This window comes from Callithrix jacchus, chromosome 13 (assembly GCF_049354715.1).
Source record: "Callithrix jacchus isolate 240 chromosome 13, calJac240_pri, whole genome shotgun sequence".
NCBI lineage: Eukaryota > Metazoa > Chordata > Mammalia > Primates > Cebidae > Callithrix > Callithrix jacchus.
This window is the reverse complement of record NC_133514.1, coordinates 53,971,127-53,986,643: the sequence shown is the minus strand read 5'-3', so window position 1 is coordinate 53,986,643 and position 15,517 is coordinate 53,971,127. Positions and strand designations below refer to the sequence as shown.

The 15,517-nt window shown below is 43.7% G+C and overlaps 1 pseudogene; it reads left to right on the top strand.

Moving 5' to 3' along the window:
• The first annotated feature begins 14,188 nt into the window (after positions 1 to 14,188).
• On the top strand, positions 14,189 to 15,187 carry LOC118146690 (small ribosomal subunit protein eS4, X isoform-like; annotated as a pseudogene).
• The last annotated feature ends 330 nt before the right edge of the window (positions 15,188 to 15,517 follow it).

The following is a 15,517-nucleotide window of genomic DNA, read 5'->3' as shown; positions in this document are numbered from 1 at the left end:
GTAAAGGCCAAAAATTTTCCTGAAAGGGAGATGGAAATTGTCTTCAGATTGAAGAAATATATCAGGACCTGAGCAGGAAAAACAAAAAATCACATCTAAACACATTGTAATGAAAGAGCAAATCAACAAAAACAAAGGAAAAACGTCTTAAAAACTACCAGGTTATTTGTCAAAAAATGGCAATTATACTAGAGAAGACTTTTCAACAACAGAAATCAAATGACAATGAGATGATATTTCAAAGTTATGAGAAAAGCAGTAATTTTCCCTCTAGAATTCTAGACCCAATTACACTCTCATTCAAGATTGAAAGCAAAGTAAAAATGTTTTCAGACAAGCAAGTTTACTATTCGAACTTCCCTGAAACAACAGATTTAAAATGTACTACAGGAAGAATTAATTTGAGTGGTATGCAAGAAGTATATGGTAAATACATTGGTAAATCTAAATGAGCATTTGCTGTAAATAATAGTACTGAATAATGAGGTGGGGGTCGGGGGTTAAAAACAAGAATTAAAATACCAGAAAATGTTAACACAGGAGATTAAAAGGTTGATTTTGAAGAGTTCTAAGCTCTTTGTATGGTTAAGGTGAAGGACGGAAATATTAAGTGACCTTAAAATCTAAGTAAATATCTGTGTTAAAAATTAAGAACATCAAATAGATAATTTGTTAATTTGATAATGGGGATAGTGATATGGTTTGGCTATGTCCCCACCCAAATCTCATCTTGAACTGTAGCTCCCATAATTCCCATGTGTCATGGGAGGGACCAAGTGGGAGGTACCTGAACCATGCAGGTGGGTCTTTCCAGTGCTGTTCTCATGGTAGAGAATAAGTCTCACCAGATCTGACGATTTTTAAAGGGGAGTTCTCCTGCACAAGCTCTCTTTGCCTGCCACCATGCAAGACATCCCTTTTCTCTTTCTTGGTCTTCTGCCATGATTGGCACCCCCCAACCTCAGCCATGTGAAACTGTGAGTCCATTGGAACTCTTTCCTTTATAAATTACCCAGTCTCAGGGATGTCTTGATTAGCAGCATGATTACAGATTAACGCAGGTAGGTAAAGGAAAATAATGAAAAACCCAATCAAGTCAACTAAAGTCAGGGAGGGATTGGGGGGAAACATGGTAAATGAGATACCCAGAATAAGATGATAGAAAAAAAAGTCACAGTAAGCAACATAAATGTAAATAGATGATTTTTGTCTACTGAAATACAGACTCTCCAATCCCATTTACAGAATCCAGCTAAATGGTGCTCCAACTCTGGCTTGTAGGTTTTACTGATGAATAATTAGTTGGCTGTCATTCTTGTCTTTGTTATTCTGTATGCAATGTATCTTTTACCTCTATCTGCTTATAAGATATATTATTATTATTACTGGTTTTAAACAATTTGATTATGAAATTAAGTTGGCACATACCCGCTCATTGGTCAATAGATTTAACAAAATCATATTATAATTACGTCAATAAAGATATACACAGGGTATAATTATAAAAGCATAAAGGAACATAACTTTAGTAAAATTTTCCAGGTATATTAATTTGGATAAAGACACAAATGATTGCAATCATGGAATTCATATAAAGAAAAGAGAAGCTCATGCCTATAATCCCAAACTCTGGGCCAAGGAGGGTGGATCACTTGAGGTCAGGAGTTCAAGACCAGCCTGGCCAACATGGTCTCTATTAAAAATACAAAAATTAGCCGGGCATGGTGGCACATGCCTGTAATTCTAGCTACTCAGGAGACTGAGGCAGGAGAATCACTTGAACCCAAGAGGCAGAGGTTGCAGTGAGCCAAGATCCTGCCACTGCACTCCAGCCTGGGCAACAAAGCAAGATTATGTCTCAAAAAAGAAAAAAGAAAAAAAGGAAAGAAGAAAATTCTCACTTTATAAACTGTAAACATAAAGTACAGAAGGCATAGAAAGCTAAACACTTCATTGTCACCATTTTCACCATCCAAGTCTATCTCAATATTGGGGTATTTGTAGCTTAGGCTTAGGGCAAACTTGTGGCCAATTACTAAGCTCCCAATTCTCACATGAGTACACATTTTGTAAATTGGTCCATGCATCCCGAACCCCTTGTGGATTCTGGGGGAGATGGTACTGCCATCACGCTGCCATGCACACCTCCAGAATGGGTCTATTAGTCAGGTATAAGCAGTGGGCAAGAGAGATCTGGAGAATAGAGGAAAGGGTTGAATGAAAGTTTTTTAATTCTCAACTTTCTTGAAAGTATAAATACAGAGATGAGGGGGGAAATCACTACATCTACTTACTCCTTAAGCTCACACCTTAGAAAGCAGCTTTGCTTTTTTGCTTTTTCTCAAGCACATGAGATCAAAACTAAACATAGTTAATTCCAACACATGGATGGAGGAAAATGCATGTTCTCTGCAGTGGGGTCGAATGTGACTCCATTCAGTGATCCTTTTCTTATTGAGACGGAGTCTCACTCTACCACCCAGGCTGGAGTGCAATGGCATCATCTTGGCTCACTGCAATCTTCACCTCCCAGATTCAAGCAATTCTCCTGCCTCAGCCTCCAGAGTAACTGGGATTACAGGTATGTACCACCATAACCAGCTAATTTTTTAAATTTTTTTTTAGTAGAGATGGGATTTCATTTCACCATGTTGCCCAGGCTGGTGTCAAACTCCTGACCTTAAGTGATCTGCTCACCTCAGCCTCCCAAAGTGCTAGGATTACAGGCATGAGCCACTGTGCCCCACCAGGGATCCCTTTTTCTCCACTCTGGTTATGGAGGGCAGCCAGGGGTGCTGACTGTACTTTCCATGGCACACCCAGGAAACAATGGACCCATCAACCATCTATTCTCTGGCACATAAGGATTTGATCCCAGAAGACTGGGGCTTTCAGGGCTGCAGGGCAGAAATAAGAAGCAGTAAGTCATGGGCCTGGATGAGGGAGAAGCACTCTCACATTTGCTTGGCAAATAAGAGTAGCTTAGAAGAATATTCTCCTAGTTCTGGAAGGGAGTAAAGAATGAATCCCAGGAAAGGAGGGAGCTGCTGCACAGCAGACCCCACGTGGGGGCAGTACCTCAGGGACTGGCCTGCATTCTACACCTAGGGGGCTGTGTCCTGGGTCCAGGTCCCACCTCAGCAAGCCTGTCTGGGCCAGCTTGTTATGGGAGTAGTGTTGTCCTCTAGCTCTTAAAACCCACAAGAAACCAGATGTATCCAGGCACATACCTGTAATCCTAGAGCTTTGGGAAGCTGAGGCAGGAGGATTGCTTGAGGTCAGAAGTTCAAGACCAGCCTGGACAACATAGTGAGACCCCCACCCCACCCCCCCATTACAAAAGAATTTAAAAATTAGCCAGGCATGGTGGCACAGAGTTCCAACTGCTCAAGAGGCTGAGATGGGAGGATCGTTTGAAACCAGGAGTTCAAGGCTGCAGTGAGCTATGACCATGCCACTGCCCTCCAGCATGGACAACAGAGGGAGGCCCTGTCTCTCAAAAAGAAGAGAAATGAGACCCAAGAACTGAAGGCTGTCCCCAAAAGTCCATATTACATGAGACCCTGTGACTGTTGCAGGACCCCAAGAAAGTGAGAGGAAAGAAGCACCATGCTGACCAATATTTTTTTCAATAGTCTCTAGAGAGTGGGCACTTGAGAGTTAATTTACTTTGATTTTAAAAATGAAATAACCCACTGAATCTTCGTCTGAAAGCTGTGGTAGAACTAAATCTCTATACACCACTCATATTTACAGAACAAGGTTATTTAGACCAGTGGGTTTTTTGTTTCCTTTTGTTTTCAGTTTAATTTATTAATTATTTTCAGAGATGACTTCTCACTCTGTTGCCCAGGCTAGAGTGCATGGCTATTCACATGAGTGATTATGGTTTACCACAGTCTCACACTCCTGGGTCCAAGCTTCCCAGTAGCACCTGGGGTTACAGGCACATGCCACTGTACCTGACTTAGACCAGGTGTTTTTCGAGCTGTAGACTGAGACCCACTAGTAGGTCATGAAATTAATTTAGTCAGTCTTGACCAGCCATTTTTCATTAAATAAAATGGGTAAACAAAAAACACGCTGTTGCAGGGCTTTTTCTTTTCAGTTATAGATGAGTATGTGTATACAGGGTAGCAATGTAAATGCATTTCCTATTCTGGGTCATGGTCAAAAAACTTGAGAAGAACCAAATGAAACTGCATCACTATGAGTGAATGATTTCCTCTTCACCAGCTAGAGATAGCTTATTTCTACAGGAGGAAATACAGTCAGCCCTCCATGTCCATGGGGTCCTCATTTGTGGATTCCACCAAACACAGACCAAAAGTGTTAAAAAAAAAAAAAAGCCTTGTTGGTTGTGTCTTTACTGAACATGTGGAGACTTTCCGTCCTTGTCATTATTTCCTAAACAATAAAGTACAACAATGCTTTGCAAGACCTTTACATTGTGCTAGGTATTAAAAGTGATGTAGAGATAATTTAAAGTGTATGGAAGGAAGTGCACAGATTCTATGTCAATGCTACACTACTTTATATCAGGAACTTGAGCATCCTCAGATTCTCAGATTTTTATATTCATGGGGGGCCGGGGTTCTGTCACCAACAGAGCTGGTCCCCCACAAAACTGGGATTTTTCCCTGTTTGGTGCAGTGAAACCAATACACAACGCCGGAAGTGAGTGTCAAATGGTGCAGGCTTTATTCGATGGCCATGGAATTGAGAAGCAAGAGCTTGGCTCACAAATCAACTTTTCAACAAGTGAGAGATGAAGGGGTTAAAGTATAGGGTTTCCTTAATGATGGTTGGACATTAAAGGCAAGGGGAGCAATATCCCTGTCTTTTCTGGAAATGAGTGGTACACTTCTTGGAACCAGGGCCTGCCTTCCTTTTTGTCCTTTTGTGGCTTCTTCTGGTCAATGTCATGAGGATTGGCAACTGTCAGGACACTGGTAGCACAGAAATTAGATTATAATGAAGCCTGAGGTCTTTCTGAAGTTGTCTGGTTGGATAACTTGGGTAGGCTTTATAACCGGTCTCTACCTTAGAACAAGGTAGAAATTCAGCTAGGTCACTTAGGCATTCAACCAACAGTTCTTGGAACCAGTACCCTATAGATAACGAGGCATGACTACACATAGACTAATGGTCCCCAATGTTAGGTCTTAAAAACAAGTAATAGGGGGCAGGGGGCAGTGGCTCACTCCTGTAATCCCAGCACTTTGAAAGGTCAAGGCGGGTGGATCATCTGAGGTCAGGAGTTCGAGACCAGCCTGCCCAACATGACAAAACCCCATCTCTATTTAAAAAGTAAAAAAAATTAGATGGTGTGGTGGTACACACCTGTAATCCCAGCTAGTCAGGAGGCTGAGGTTGAACCTGGGAGGCAGAGGTTGCAGTGAGCCCGAGATCGCACCACTGCACTCCAACCTGGGCAGCAAGAGTGAAACAATGTCTAAATAAATAAATAAAAATTTTAAAAGGAAGTAATGGGGACTATAAACTAATTGCAGCAATAGCTAGCATTTATGAAGCATATCGTTGATGAGGTATGTGGGTTACATCTTCATTTTCTAGATAAATTAAAGTCACTCATACTCATCTATCAAGTCGAAGAGCTGAATTTTAAATCCTGTTTCTTCTGTCTCCAAAACAACGCCTTTTCTAAGAGACCACACTGCACCCTCCATCCTTCAATAATTCATGAAGCTTATTACAAATAATATACATGCCTACAATGAGGCTGCTGAGCCAAAAAAAAAGGAACAGGCTTGACAATATTTTGTAGCGTTGGCTAATTAAATGTGAAAAATCAAGTCTATAATAAGAATATGTGTGAAATATCCTATAAACCAAAGAGTAAAATAAAAACATAGGGTGGTATTGAGGTCAGACAAGACCATTTTGGTGTCTTTTCCTTTGATATCTCAGCTCCAGTAAGTCATACCACTACCACAGTAGGCCAACTAGGATTGGCTGAAATTGACCCTGCCGGCGACCCTTTCTGGAAATTTCCATGTCCCTGGTGCTCATGTTCTGTCACCTTCTGCCCTTCCTGTCTTGCTGCCACCCTCTCCATTAGTCTTTCCTCCGCTGTTTCCTTTCTGTACAAGTGCAGGGCAGAGCTCTTTCCTTTCCCCTGAGCATCTGTCCCTGAGCAAATTTATCAGGTTTCTCTCTTCTAGCAGAAAAAGAAAAATGAAGCATCAACATCATGGTATATCTGTGCACATTTTTTAACTAACTGCAAGCTTCATTTCATATGCTCATTCTTGTTTTTCTTTTCCTTTTCTCTTCCACTTCAATTTATTCCTCCTTTCTACGCTCTTGGATCTCATTAAACCACCTTAAATTCTTTTTGGCATAAGAAAGAGAGAAGTAAATTTTTTCAACTTATGAATAGAGGTGGTTTAGTATCCCAGGGTTTCAAAGTTAATACTGTCTTTCTTCTTGCATTCAACATGGGCTTGATGGAACAGGCCTCTGGCATGGAACAATCGCAGTCACCTTGGCTACTAACAGTCATGGATCCATTAAGAGTCTATTTTATTTTGACAACTTTGCTTCTTATTTCTTGTGGACCCAGGAATAATTGCAGATCCAAGAATTGATCTGAGAGCTAATGCTCACCTAACTGATTACAAAAACACCTCATTTGGTGGGGAGGGAGGAGGGGAGCTACCATGTACTTCTGGAACTGCTGGGAACACAATGAGATTCCTCCATATGGTATTTTTATGTCTACTCTTTCTCTATTCTGCTGAAGAGTTGCCTCCTGATCTTTGTCCTCAACTTTGAGCCAAAGGATATTAATTAAGGAAGAAGGAAATTCACAGCACATTTAAAAAAGAAGAGTCCCAGAAATAAAATTCCTCTGCACTCCTTGTAAACTCAACGTGGTTCGAAGTGAAGGGAAGTGGACAACCCTGCCTCGTCTCGTAGATGTGCCCTCCACAAACGACTCAAGGCTGCCCCGTGTTCTGTCCACACTGACCTAAGACAACCTCATAAGGGACAGATGTTTACTGAGTGTCTGCTAGGAGCCAGACAAATGATTTTTAGATTTGTACTTTTGAATCAGGGAACTCTTTTTAAAAAATGAAATATTACACTGAACTTCAATATACAAATGAAAGGTAGAGCCCACCGAAGTGAAGTAAGGGTGATGGCGGGGAGGAGAGTGGAAGAGAAAGCCCCTCTCTCAGTTCCAGGAAGCACAGATTGAAAACCATTGCGCTATAGAGACCCGAGGAGAGTCAGCTACCTGTGAGAATTCCCATAGAGTGAGACAAACACATAAACACACACATACAGCCAGGGAGGCAGGGCTGTGGTGGGAGTGGGCATTGGAGCTTCCAGAGAGGGTCACCCAAACCACTGCATGTGTGAAGACACAGGGGCAAGAAACATTGCATGTTGGAGGAAATGACACAAGCCAGATGGAGAGAATGAAGAAGGCCGTGGGAGAGCAAGAGATGGGATGGAGAAGTAGAGAATGTTCAGATTATAAAAGACCTTGTGTGCCATTCTAGGGAGTCTGGATTTTTGTCCAGCCTTATCCTGAAGGCTATAGCAGACAGAAAGGATCAAAGCAGAGGTGGGACAGGGCCAGGTTCACAGATCATAGGGGACGGCAGTCAGGGGGTGGGGCAGGGAGGCAAAAGCACCAATTATTGATCCAGGAGAAAGACTGGATTCACAGTTGGCATATCAGTTCCTTTTCTTACATGCTGTGTCATTCTGTCCTGGGTTTTTTGTTTTTTGTTTTTTGTTTTTGAGGCAGAGTCTCACTCTGTCGCCCAGGCTGGAATACAGTGGCACAATCTTGGCTCACTGCAACCACTGCCTCCTGGGTTTAAGTAATTCTCCTGCCTCAGCCTCCTGAGTAGCTGGGATTACAGGCATGCACCACCATACCCAGCTAATTTCTGTATTTTTAGTAGAGACTGGGTTTCACTATGTTAGTCGGGCTGGTCTCGAACTCCTGACCTTATGATCCGCCTGCCTCAGCCTCCCAAAGTGCTGGGATTACAGAGGTGAGCCACCACTCCCGGTCTGTCCTATTTTGTTTTTTTAGACCTTCGTTAAGCTTCCTGTCCTGTCTCTGTCTATTGCCTCTGTCTCTATAACACTTTCAGGAAATTCATTTCCCCTCCCAGCTGTCCAACCTAGAAAACTGATGGAAACAGAATCACCAGTGGAGTTCTTCCACTGTAATCTTACAAGTCTCTTCTTTCTTTCATTGACTAAGAATTGCCTACATGATTTCCACATTCTTTCTGTCATAAAAGAAACTAAAGTCTTACTTATTTACTTAATTAGAAAAAAGAGTCTGGCACATATACAATTTCCTAAGGAAGATACGCCTTTGCCCATTAGCATAAAAGTACTGCACCATGCCAGCAGGTGCACCTCTGAGATCTGCTTGTCCCCACCTGATGTCTGGGTCTCTGCTGCTTATTCCAGGAGCAGGCACAGTCGTCACACCACAGCCCAAAACTCAGCCTCCCCTAGCAGAGGAACATGACCACTATTATGTCCACTACGACCACAGCGCAGCACCCAGGTAGGAGTCAAGCAGACCCCAACAGGCTCTGACTGCCCTAGGGGGCTGCCCAGAGCAACGCAGAGTAACACACTCAGAAACATAGGGGAGGTAATGCCCCAAGGAGGGAACGTGGACCAGTGAGAGTTGGGAGATGGGAGGAGCTGGCAGATAAATGGCTCACTCAAGCTTCCCATCGCTTCTTGGGCCATTCCAAAAGCAATGGCTCCATGCAGCCTCTCCAGAGGCTCACATCCTTGTGAAGCGGTCACCAGCTTTCTCTCACACCACTTCTTATCTGTGTTCCCTCCTTCCCCATCTCACAGCCCTCGCCCCTCACCTTGGTGCTCTGGGAATGCTCACCTCTTTCCAACCCAGTACTAATTAGTGCTGTGGGGAGCCTGGGTCACCACACACCCCACTGGGCTGATGGCCTCCCTGGGCCAGTCTGTATGTTACAGATGTGCATATAAACACAAACCAGATTTGACCGGGCATGGGGGCTCATGCCTGTAATCCCAGCACTTTGGGAGGCCAAGGTGGAAGGATTACTTAAGGTCATGAGTTTGAGGCTGCAGTGAGCTGTATCGCACCACTGCACTCCAGCCTGGGTGACCCCCATCTCTAAATACATAAATAAATAACAGGCTGAGCACAGTGGCTCACACCTTTCATCTCAACACTTAGGGAGGCCAAGACAGGAAGACTGCTTGAGCCCAGGGGTTTGAGACCAGCCTGTACAACATAGTGAGATCCCATCTCTAAATTTTGAAAAAATATAAAAATAAATAAATAACACAAACCAGATTCCAAGTGTTTTTGAGCCACTCAGAGAGAGGAATTTGCCCCAGTAACCACATGGAAAACTTTCCTAAAACTCTTCCCCAAAGCCTCACCCTCCAGTATAGCTGCTGAAATTTCCCTCTGGTGCATTCAGTGCCTCAAAATCCTCCCTTCTCATGCTTTCTTACACTAAACCAGAGCTGTTCGCCTTTTAACTTTCCTCACCCCGGCTGGCTCCAGCTCCCCCTTTATCATACATATTTCTTGTTAGAATGACCTCTTCCCACCCACCTCCAAGAGAGGCCTGGTGTGTAACCCCACAGAGGATCAGGTCTCTTTAGGAGGGGAGAAGGGAGTGTGGTTGGTAAGAATTATAATTTAATGTAATTGTTATGGGCCTCCAGGAGTTGATCACTAAACACTACAATTACTTCTGTCGATTGAAGAAAAAATGAAGCTTTTAAAGGATTAAAGTTAGTTTTATTCAGAAGTCTCACTGAGGTCTGCAGAAGCAGATCTTTAGAGAGGTTCCATGAGACTACTCTGGCAGTATTTCAGCTCACTGCTCATATACAGGTGTGGGGGTTTAGTATCTGCAAAATCACATCAAACTTGCTCAGAAGTTACATTGCGTGTAAAGTGCATCTGATTATAGATTACATAGGCATAATCACTAACTTGCCAAACATGATCTTATGTGTAGGAAAAAGGACTAGGGTCATTGCTTTTTTTTTTTTTTTAATCTACTGATGGAGTCTCACTCTGTCGCCAAGGCTGGAGGGCAGTGGCACAATCTTGTCTCACTGCAACCTCTGCTGCCAGGTTCAAGTGATTATCCTGCCTCAGTCTCCCAAGTAGCTGGGATTACAGTACTCTGCTACTACACCCAGCTAATTTTTTTTTTTGTAGATTTTAGTAGAGACAGGGTTTCACTGTGTTGGCCAGGCTGGTCTTGAACTCCTGACCTCATGATCCACCCACTAGGCCTCCCAAACTGCTGGGATTACAGGCATGAGCCACCGCACCCCGACTTTTTTTTCCCCCTTGAGACAGAGTCTCGCTCTGTTGCCCAGGCTGAAGTGCAGTGGCACAAACATATCTCACTACAGCCTCAGCCCCCCCGGGCTCAAGTAATCCTCTTGCCTCAGCCTCCTGAGCAGCTGGAACCACAGGTGGGGGCCACTACGGCCGTCTAGTTTTTTTTCGTAGAGATTGGAAGAGGGGTGTCTCACTTTGTCACCCAGGCTGGTTGGTCTCAAACTCCTGGGCTCATGATCATTCCACCTCAGAGTCCCAGAATGCTGTGATTACAGGCGTGAGCCACTGCTCCTGGCCTTATTTATTTATTTATTTATTTATTTATTTATTTTTTATTTTTGAGGTGGAGTTTCGCTCTTGTTACCCAGGCTGGAGTGCAATGGCGCGATCTCGGCTCACCGCAACCTTTGCCTCCTGGGTTCAAGCAATTCTCCCGCCTCAGCCTCCTGAGTAGCTGGGATTACAGGCAAGCGCCACCATGCCCAGCTAATTTTTTGTATTTTTAGTAGAGACGGGGTTTCACCATGTTGACCAGGATGGTCTCAATCTCTTGACCTCGTGATCCACCCGCCTTGGCCTCCCAAAGTGCTGGGATTACAGGCTTGAGGGCCTCACTTATCTTTTAAGGAATATAATGACTCGGGCAAGAGAATTGGGCGTAGCGTGCTCTAGACTGTTTTGTCCTCAAAGCATCTTTCCCCAGACCTGCAAGTTGTTTCAGGGCTGGGGCTTCGTGAAATTCCGCTGTCGGCCGAAAGGAGCACACATGGCTTCTTATATTTGCTACTTTGTCTTACATTTCTATTGTTATAATCCCTCCAGGCCGTCTTACCGGACTTGCCATTGAGACTAATGGATGTGTTGGAAAGAGGCTGGCACGGTCTGTGGCGGAGGCAGGGCCAGGCAGGCCCCGCCCCTCAGCCAGGCCTTGGGCCGCATGGCTGCTCTCTGGGAGCTGCACGCAGCGGGGTGTCTGGTCCCCCCAACTCACGCCCCACAGAGGCACCTGAACCTCCAGAGGAAGGAAATTAGTCTGGAGGATTCGTGGACGTAAGATATGCCGCCTCTTCTGGCTGGGATCACTCACAGATGCCTCAGGGAGGCAGCCAGCCCTGAGTCACGCTGAGCGCTGAGCAGGTTGTGACTCAGCGGGGCAGCGGCCCCTTCGCTGCGCCTGGGTTGATTTGCGCCCCGCCTGTTTTCTGCAGAAGACAAGGCCCTCTGGGATTAGACTGCTCCTCCTAAACAACCAACAATTGCTTTTCTTCCTCAAAGTGCAGTTTCCCTCTGGCACAACCAAAATAAACACAAATCAGGCTCCTGCCAAAGGAGGTGGCGGGGAGAAGGACAGTCCCTGGGGCGCCCACCACACGCATGTGAGAGCTCGCAGGCCACTTGCCAAGCATGAATCTGTTAGGAAGTGGCCACGAAGGCAGGGAAACCTCCCATCGCAGGTTGCCAGCACAGAGGCGCTGCACGATTGAGTTGGCGCTCTATTTCCCCAACTGCTTCCTCTCAGGGTCCCTCCTCACTGCTGGACTCACTACCGCGTGGGCCTGAGCACATTTCCTTGGCAAATAGTCCTCAGTGGAAGTTTTTTCTTCTCGGTTTGGTGAGTCAGAGCTGGCTCACACACAAACACCAAGCAGCAGTCTCAGGGACTAAAGTGCTTTAAGGACAAGAGGACCTATTCTCCCTCCTCCCATCTCAGCGGGGTGGGTCCACAATTCCTGAAACCTGGCCCAGTACAGTTCATTTGACAGGGAGAGGCTGAAAATGCAAATTGCTCCAGCCTAGGTGAGTGCACAGCAGAGACCGCGACTTCGCTGCAGCTTTTCCTAAAATCCTGAAGGCAGGAAACATAGTGCCCACAGGAAGAGCTGGGCAGCCTGAACCATACTGAGATGTCCCAGGGTGAACCAGAGCCACTGGTTGGTTAGTCACACTGACTTCACATTTCCTTAGTGAGAAGGAACTGAAAACAGATTCCAGAACTTGCTGTGTGGAGAATTTATAGTTCACTGCATGTAAGTAAACTCATGTGGTTCCAAATCTATAGGATCAATTCAGCCACTTTAGTGTTATGTCTATGACACATGAGTTTATAAAAATCTAAGTGTCCCTAGTTAGAGATACTAAAACTAAGCAGGCCTACCTTTTAAATACTTATTGTTGATTTTATTTTTGAATAGATAAGTTACTTATGCATTCAGATATCAAATCCTCATAAAATGATATACATTAAGAATTCTCATTTCCATTCTGTTCTCATTCCTCTCGGCCCCCATAAATAACCACTTTTACTATTTTTTAATATATCCTTCCAGTGTATCATTATGTACATATAAACAAAAATTAATATACTTATGTGGTTGTCAGAATAAGGCCTCCCAAAAATGTCCATGTGCTAATCCCCACAACCTATTAATTTGTTATTTTACGTGGAAAAGGGAGTTTGCAAATGTGTTTGAATTGAGGATCTTGAGATTGGAGGTTATTCTGGATTTCTCCGGTGGGCCCAATGTAACCACAGAGAACCTTCTAAGGAGGAGGCAGTAGGGTCAAAGTCTGAAAAAAGAAAGCTTGTAAGATGCTACACTGTCAGCTTTGAAAATGGAGGAAGGGGGTACGAAACAAGGAATGCAGGCAGCCTCTAGAAGCTGACAAGGCAAGGAAATGGATTATTTCCTAGTGCCTCCAGGAGGGCAGTGTTCCTTAGACTTCTGACTTCCAGAACTAGCAGTGAATAAATTTGTGTTATTTTAAACCACTAAGTTAGTAGCAGTTTGTTACAGAAACCACAGGAAATGAAGACAACTATTTCTACATTTTTCTTCTTTTTTTAACTTTTCTTTTAGGTTCAGGGATACATGTGCAGGTTTGTTATATAGGTAGACTCATGATATGGGGGGTTGTTGTACAGCTTATTTCATCATCCAGGTACTAAGCCTAATGCCCAGTAGTTATTTTTTCTGATCCTTATAAATGAGAACATATGGTATTTGGTTTTCTGTTTCTGCATTAGTTTCCTAAGGATAATGGCTTCCAGCTCCATCCATGTTCCCACAAAAGACATAAGCTCTTTCCTTCTTATAGCCGCATAGTACTCCATGGTATGGAGTACTCCATGGAAATGTATGAACATTTCCACTGTTCACAATAGCAAAGATATGGAATCCACTGTTTTCTTAAATGAAAGTTAGCATACCTTGTATAGGGTAACCCAAAAGTCTTGGTGCAATTTTGGGCATTAATAACTTCAGAATTATAAATGCTACAAAGAACATTACTTGGAAGTTTTATTATATAAATTTCTTTTACATTTATTTAGTTTTGCGAGTTTTAAATAGTACATTTTATTTTTTGTTTCAGTATCTCTGATTGAAGATAGAAAACAATAATGAAACAAAAAATTAAGTTTAAATTTTATTCTTCCAAATTCACAAGACTATACAAATGAATAAGTAATGTATACAAGGCTGAGCATGTTTACTCATGCCTGTAATCTCAGCACTCTGGGAGATCGAGGTAGGTAAATTGTTTGAGCTCAGGAGTTTGAGACCAGTCTAGCAACATGGCAAAACCCTGTCTCTACCCCCCAAAAAGAAGAAAATTAGCCAAGAGTGGTAGTACATGCCTGTGGTCCCAGCTACTTCAAAGACTGAGGTGGGAGGATCGCTTGAGCCCAGGAGGTTGAGGCTGTAGTGAGCTGTGATTGCACTACTGTGTGATTGCACTACTGTACTCCAGCCTGAGCAACAGAGTGAGGCCCTGTCTCAAAAAAAAAAACAAAAAAAAGCTCTCTCTATGTCTAACACAGTCATGGCTTGTGATGGTTCCAAGAAGTATCTGAAGCAGGCAGCAGCTCCATAGCATTAGATACTGGATAAATTGCCCCATGTGTTTGCTCCTCATCAATCCACCCATCACCACAAGCTGAGAGCGTGTCTCTCCCTCATCATTTTCCTAAGGAACAGACTTAACGTACGTTCAACAGGAGATGAAATAAAGAAGATTTGCATGTAGAGGTTCATTAAGATTAATGGCAAGATCCGAGCTAATGTAATCTACCCTGCTGGATTCATGGATGTCATGAACACCAACAAGACAGGAGAGAATTTCCATCTAATCTATGACACCAAGGCTCCCTTTGCTTTCATCATATTGCACCCGAGGAGGCCAAGTTACAAGTTGTGCAAAGTAAGAAAAATCTTTGTGGACACAAAAGGAATCCCTTATCTGGTGACTCATGATGCTCACACCATCTACTACCCTGATACCCTCATCACAGTGAATGATACCATTCAGATTGATTTGGAGAATGGCAAGATGACTGGTTTCATCAGGTTCGACACTAGTAACCCGTGTATCATGACTGGAGGTGCTAACGTGAGAAGAATTGGTGTGATCAACAAAAGAGAGAGGCACCCTTGTTCTTTTGACATGCTTCATGAGAAAGGTGCCAGCAACAACAGCAAGAAACCATGAATTTCTCTTCCCTGAGGAAAGAGTATCTGCCTTACCATTGCTGAAGAGACAGACAAGAGACTGGTGGCCAAACAGAGCAGTGGGTGAAATGGTCTCTGGGTGGCATGTTAGATCTTTGTACATAATTTAAAATAATATGGGCTGGGTGCGGTGGCTCACACCTATAATCCCAGCACTTTGGGAGGCCAAGGCAGGCAGATGACTTGATGTCAGGAGTTCGAGACCAACCTTGTCAACATGGCAAAACTCTGTCTCTACTAAAAATACAAAAGTTAGCTGGGCATGGTGGCATGTGCCTGTAATCCCAGCTACTCAGAAGGCTGAGGCAAGAGAATTGCCTGAACCCAGGAGACGGAGGTTGTGGTGAGCCGAGATAGCGCCATTGCACTCCAGCCTGGGTAACAAGAGCAAAACTCCATCTCAAAAAAAAAAAAAAAACGAAAGTTAGCCAGGCTTGGTGGCTCATGCCTGTAATACTAGCTACTCAGGAGGCTGAAGCAGGATAATCACTTGAACCTAGGAGGGGAGGTTGCAGTGAGTCAAGATTGCACCAGTGCACTCCAGCCTGGGTGACAGAGGGCAACTCTGTCTCAAAATAAATAAATAAAATAATAATAATAAAATGGCATGATTAATCTAAAAAAGAAATAAATGTATACAATT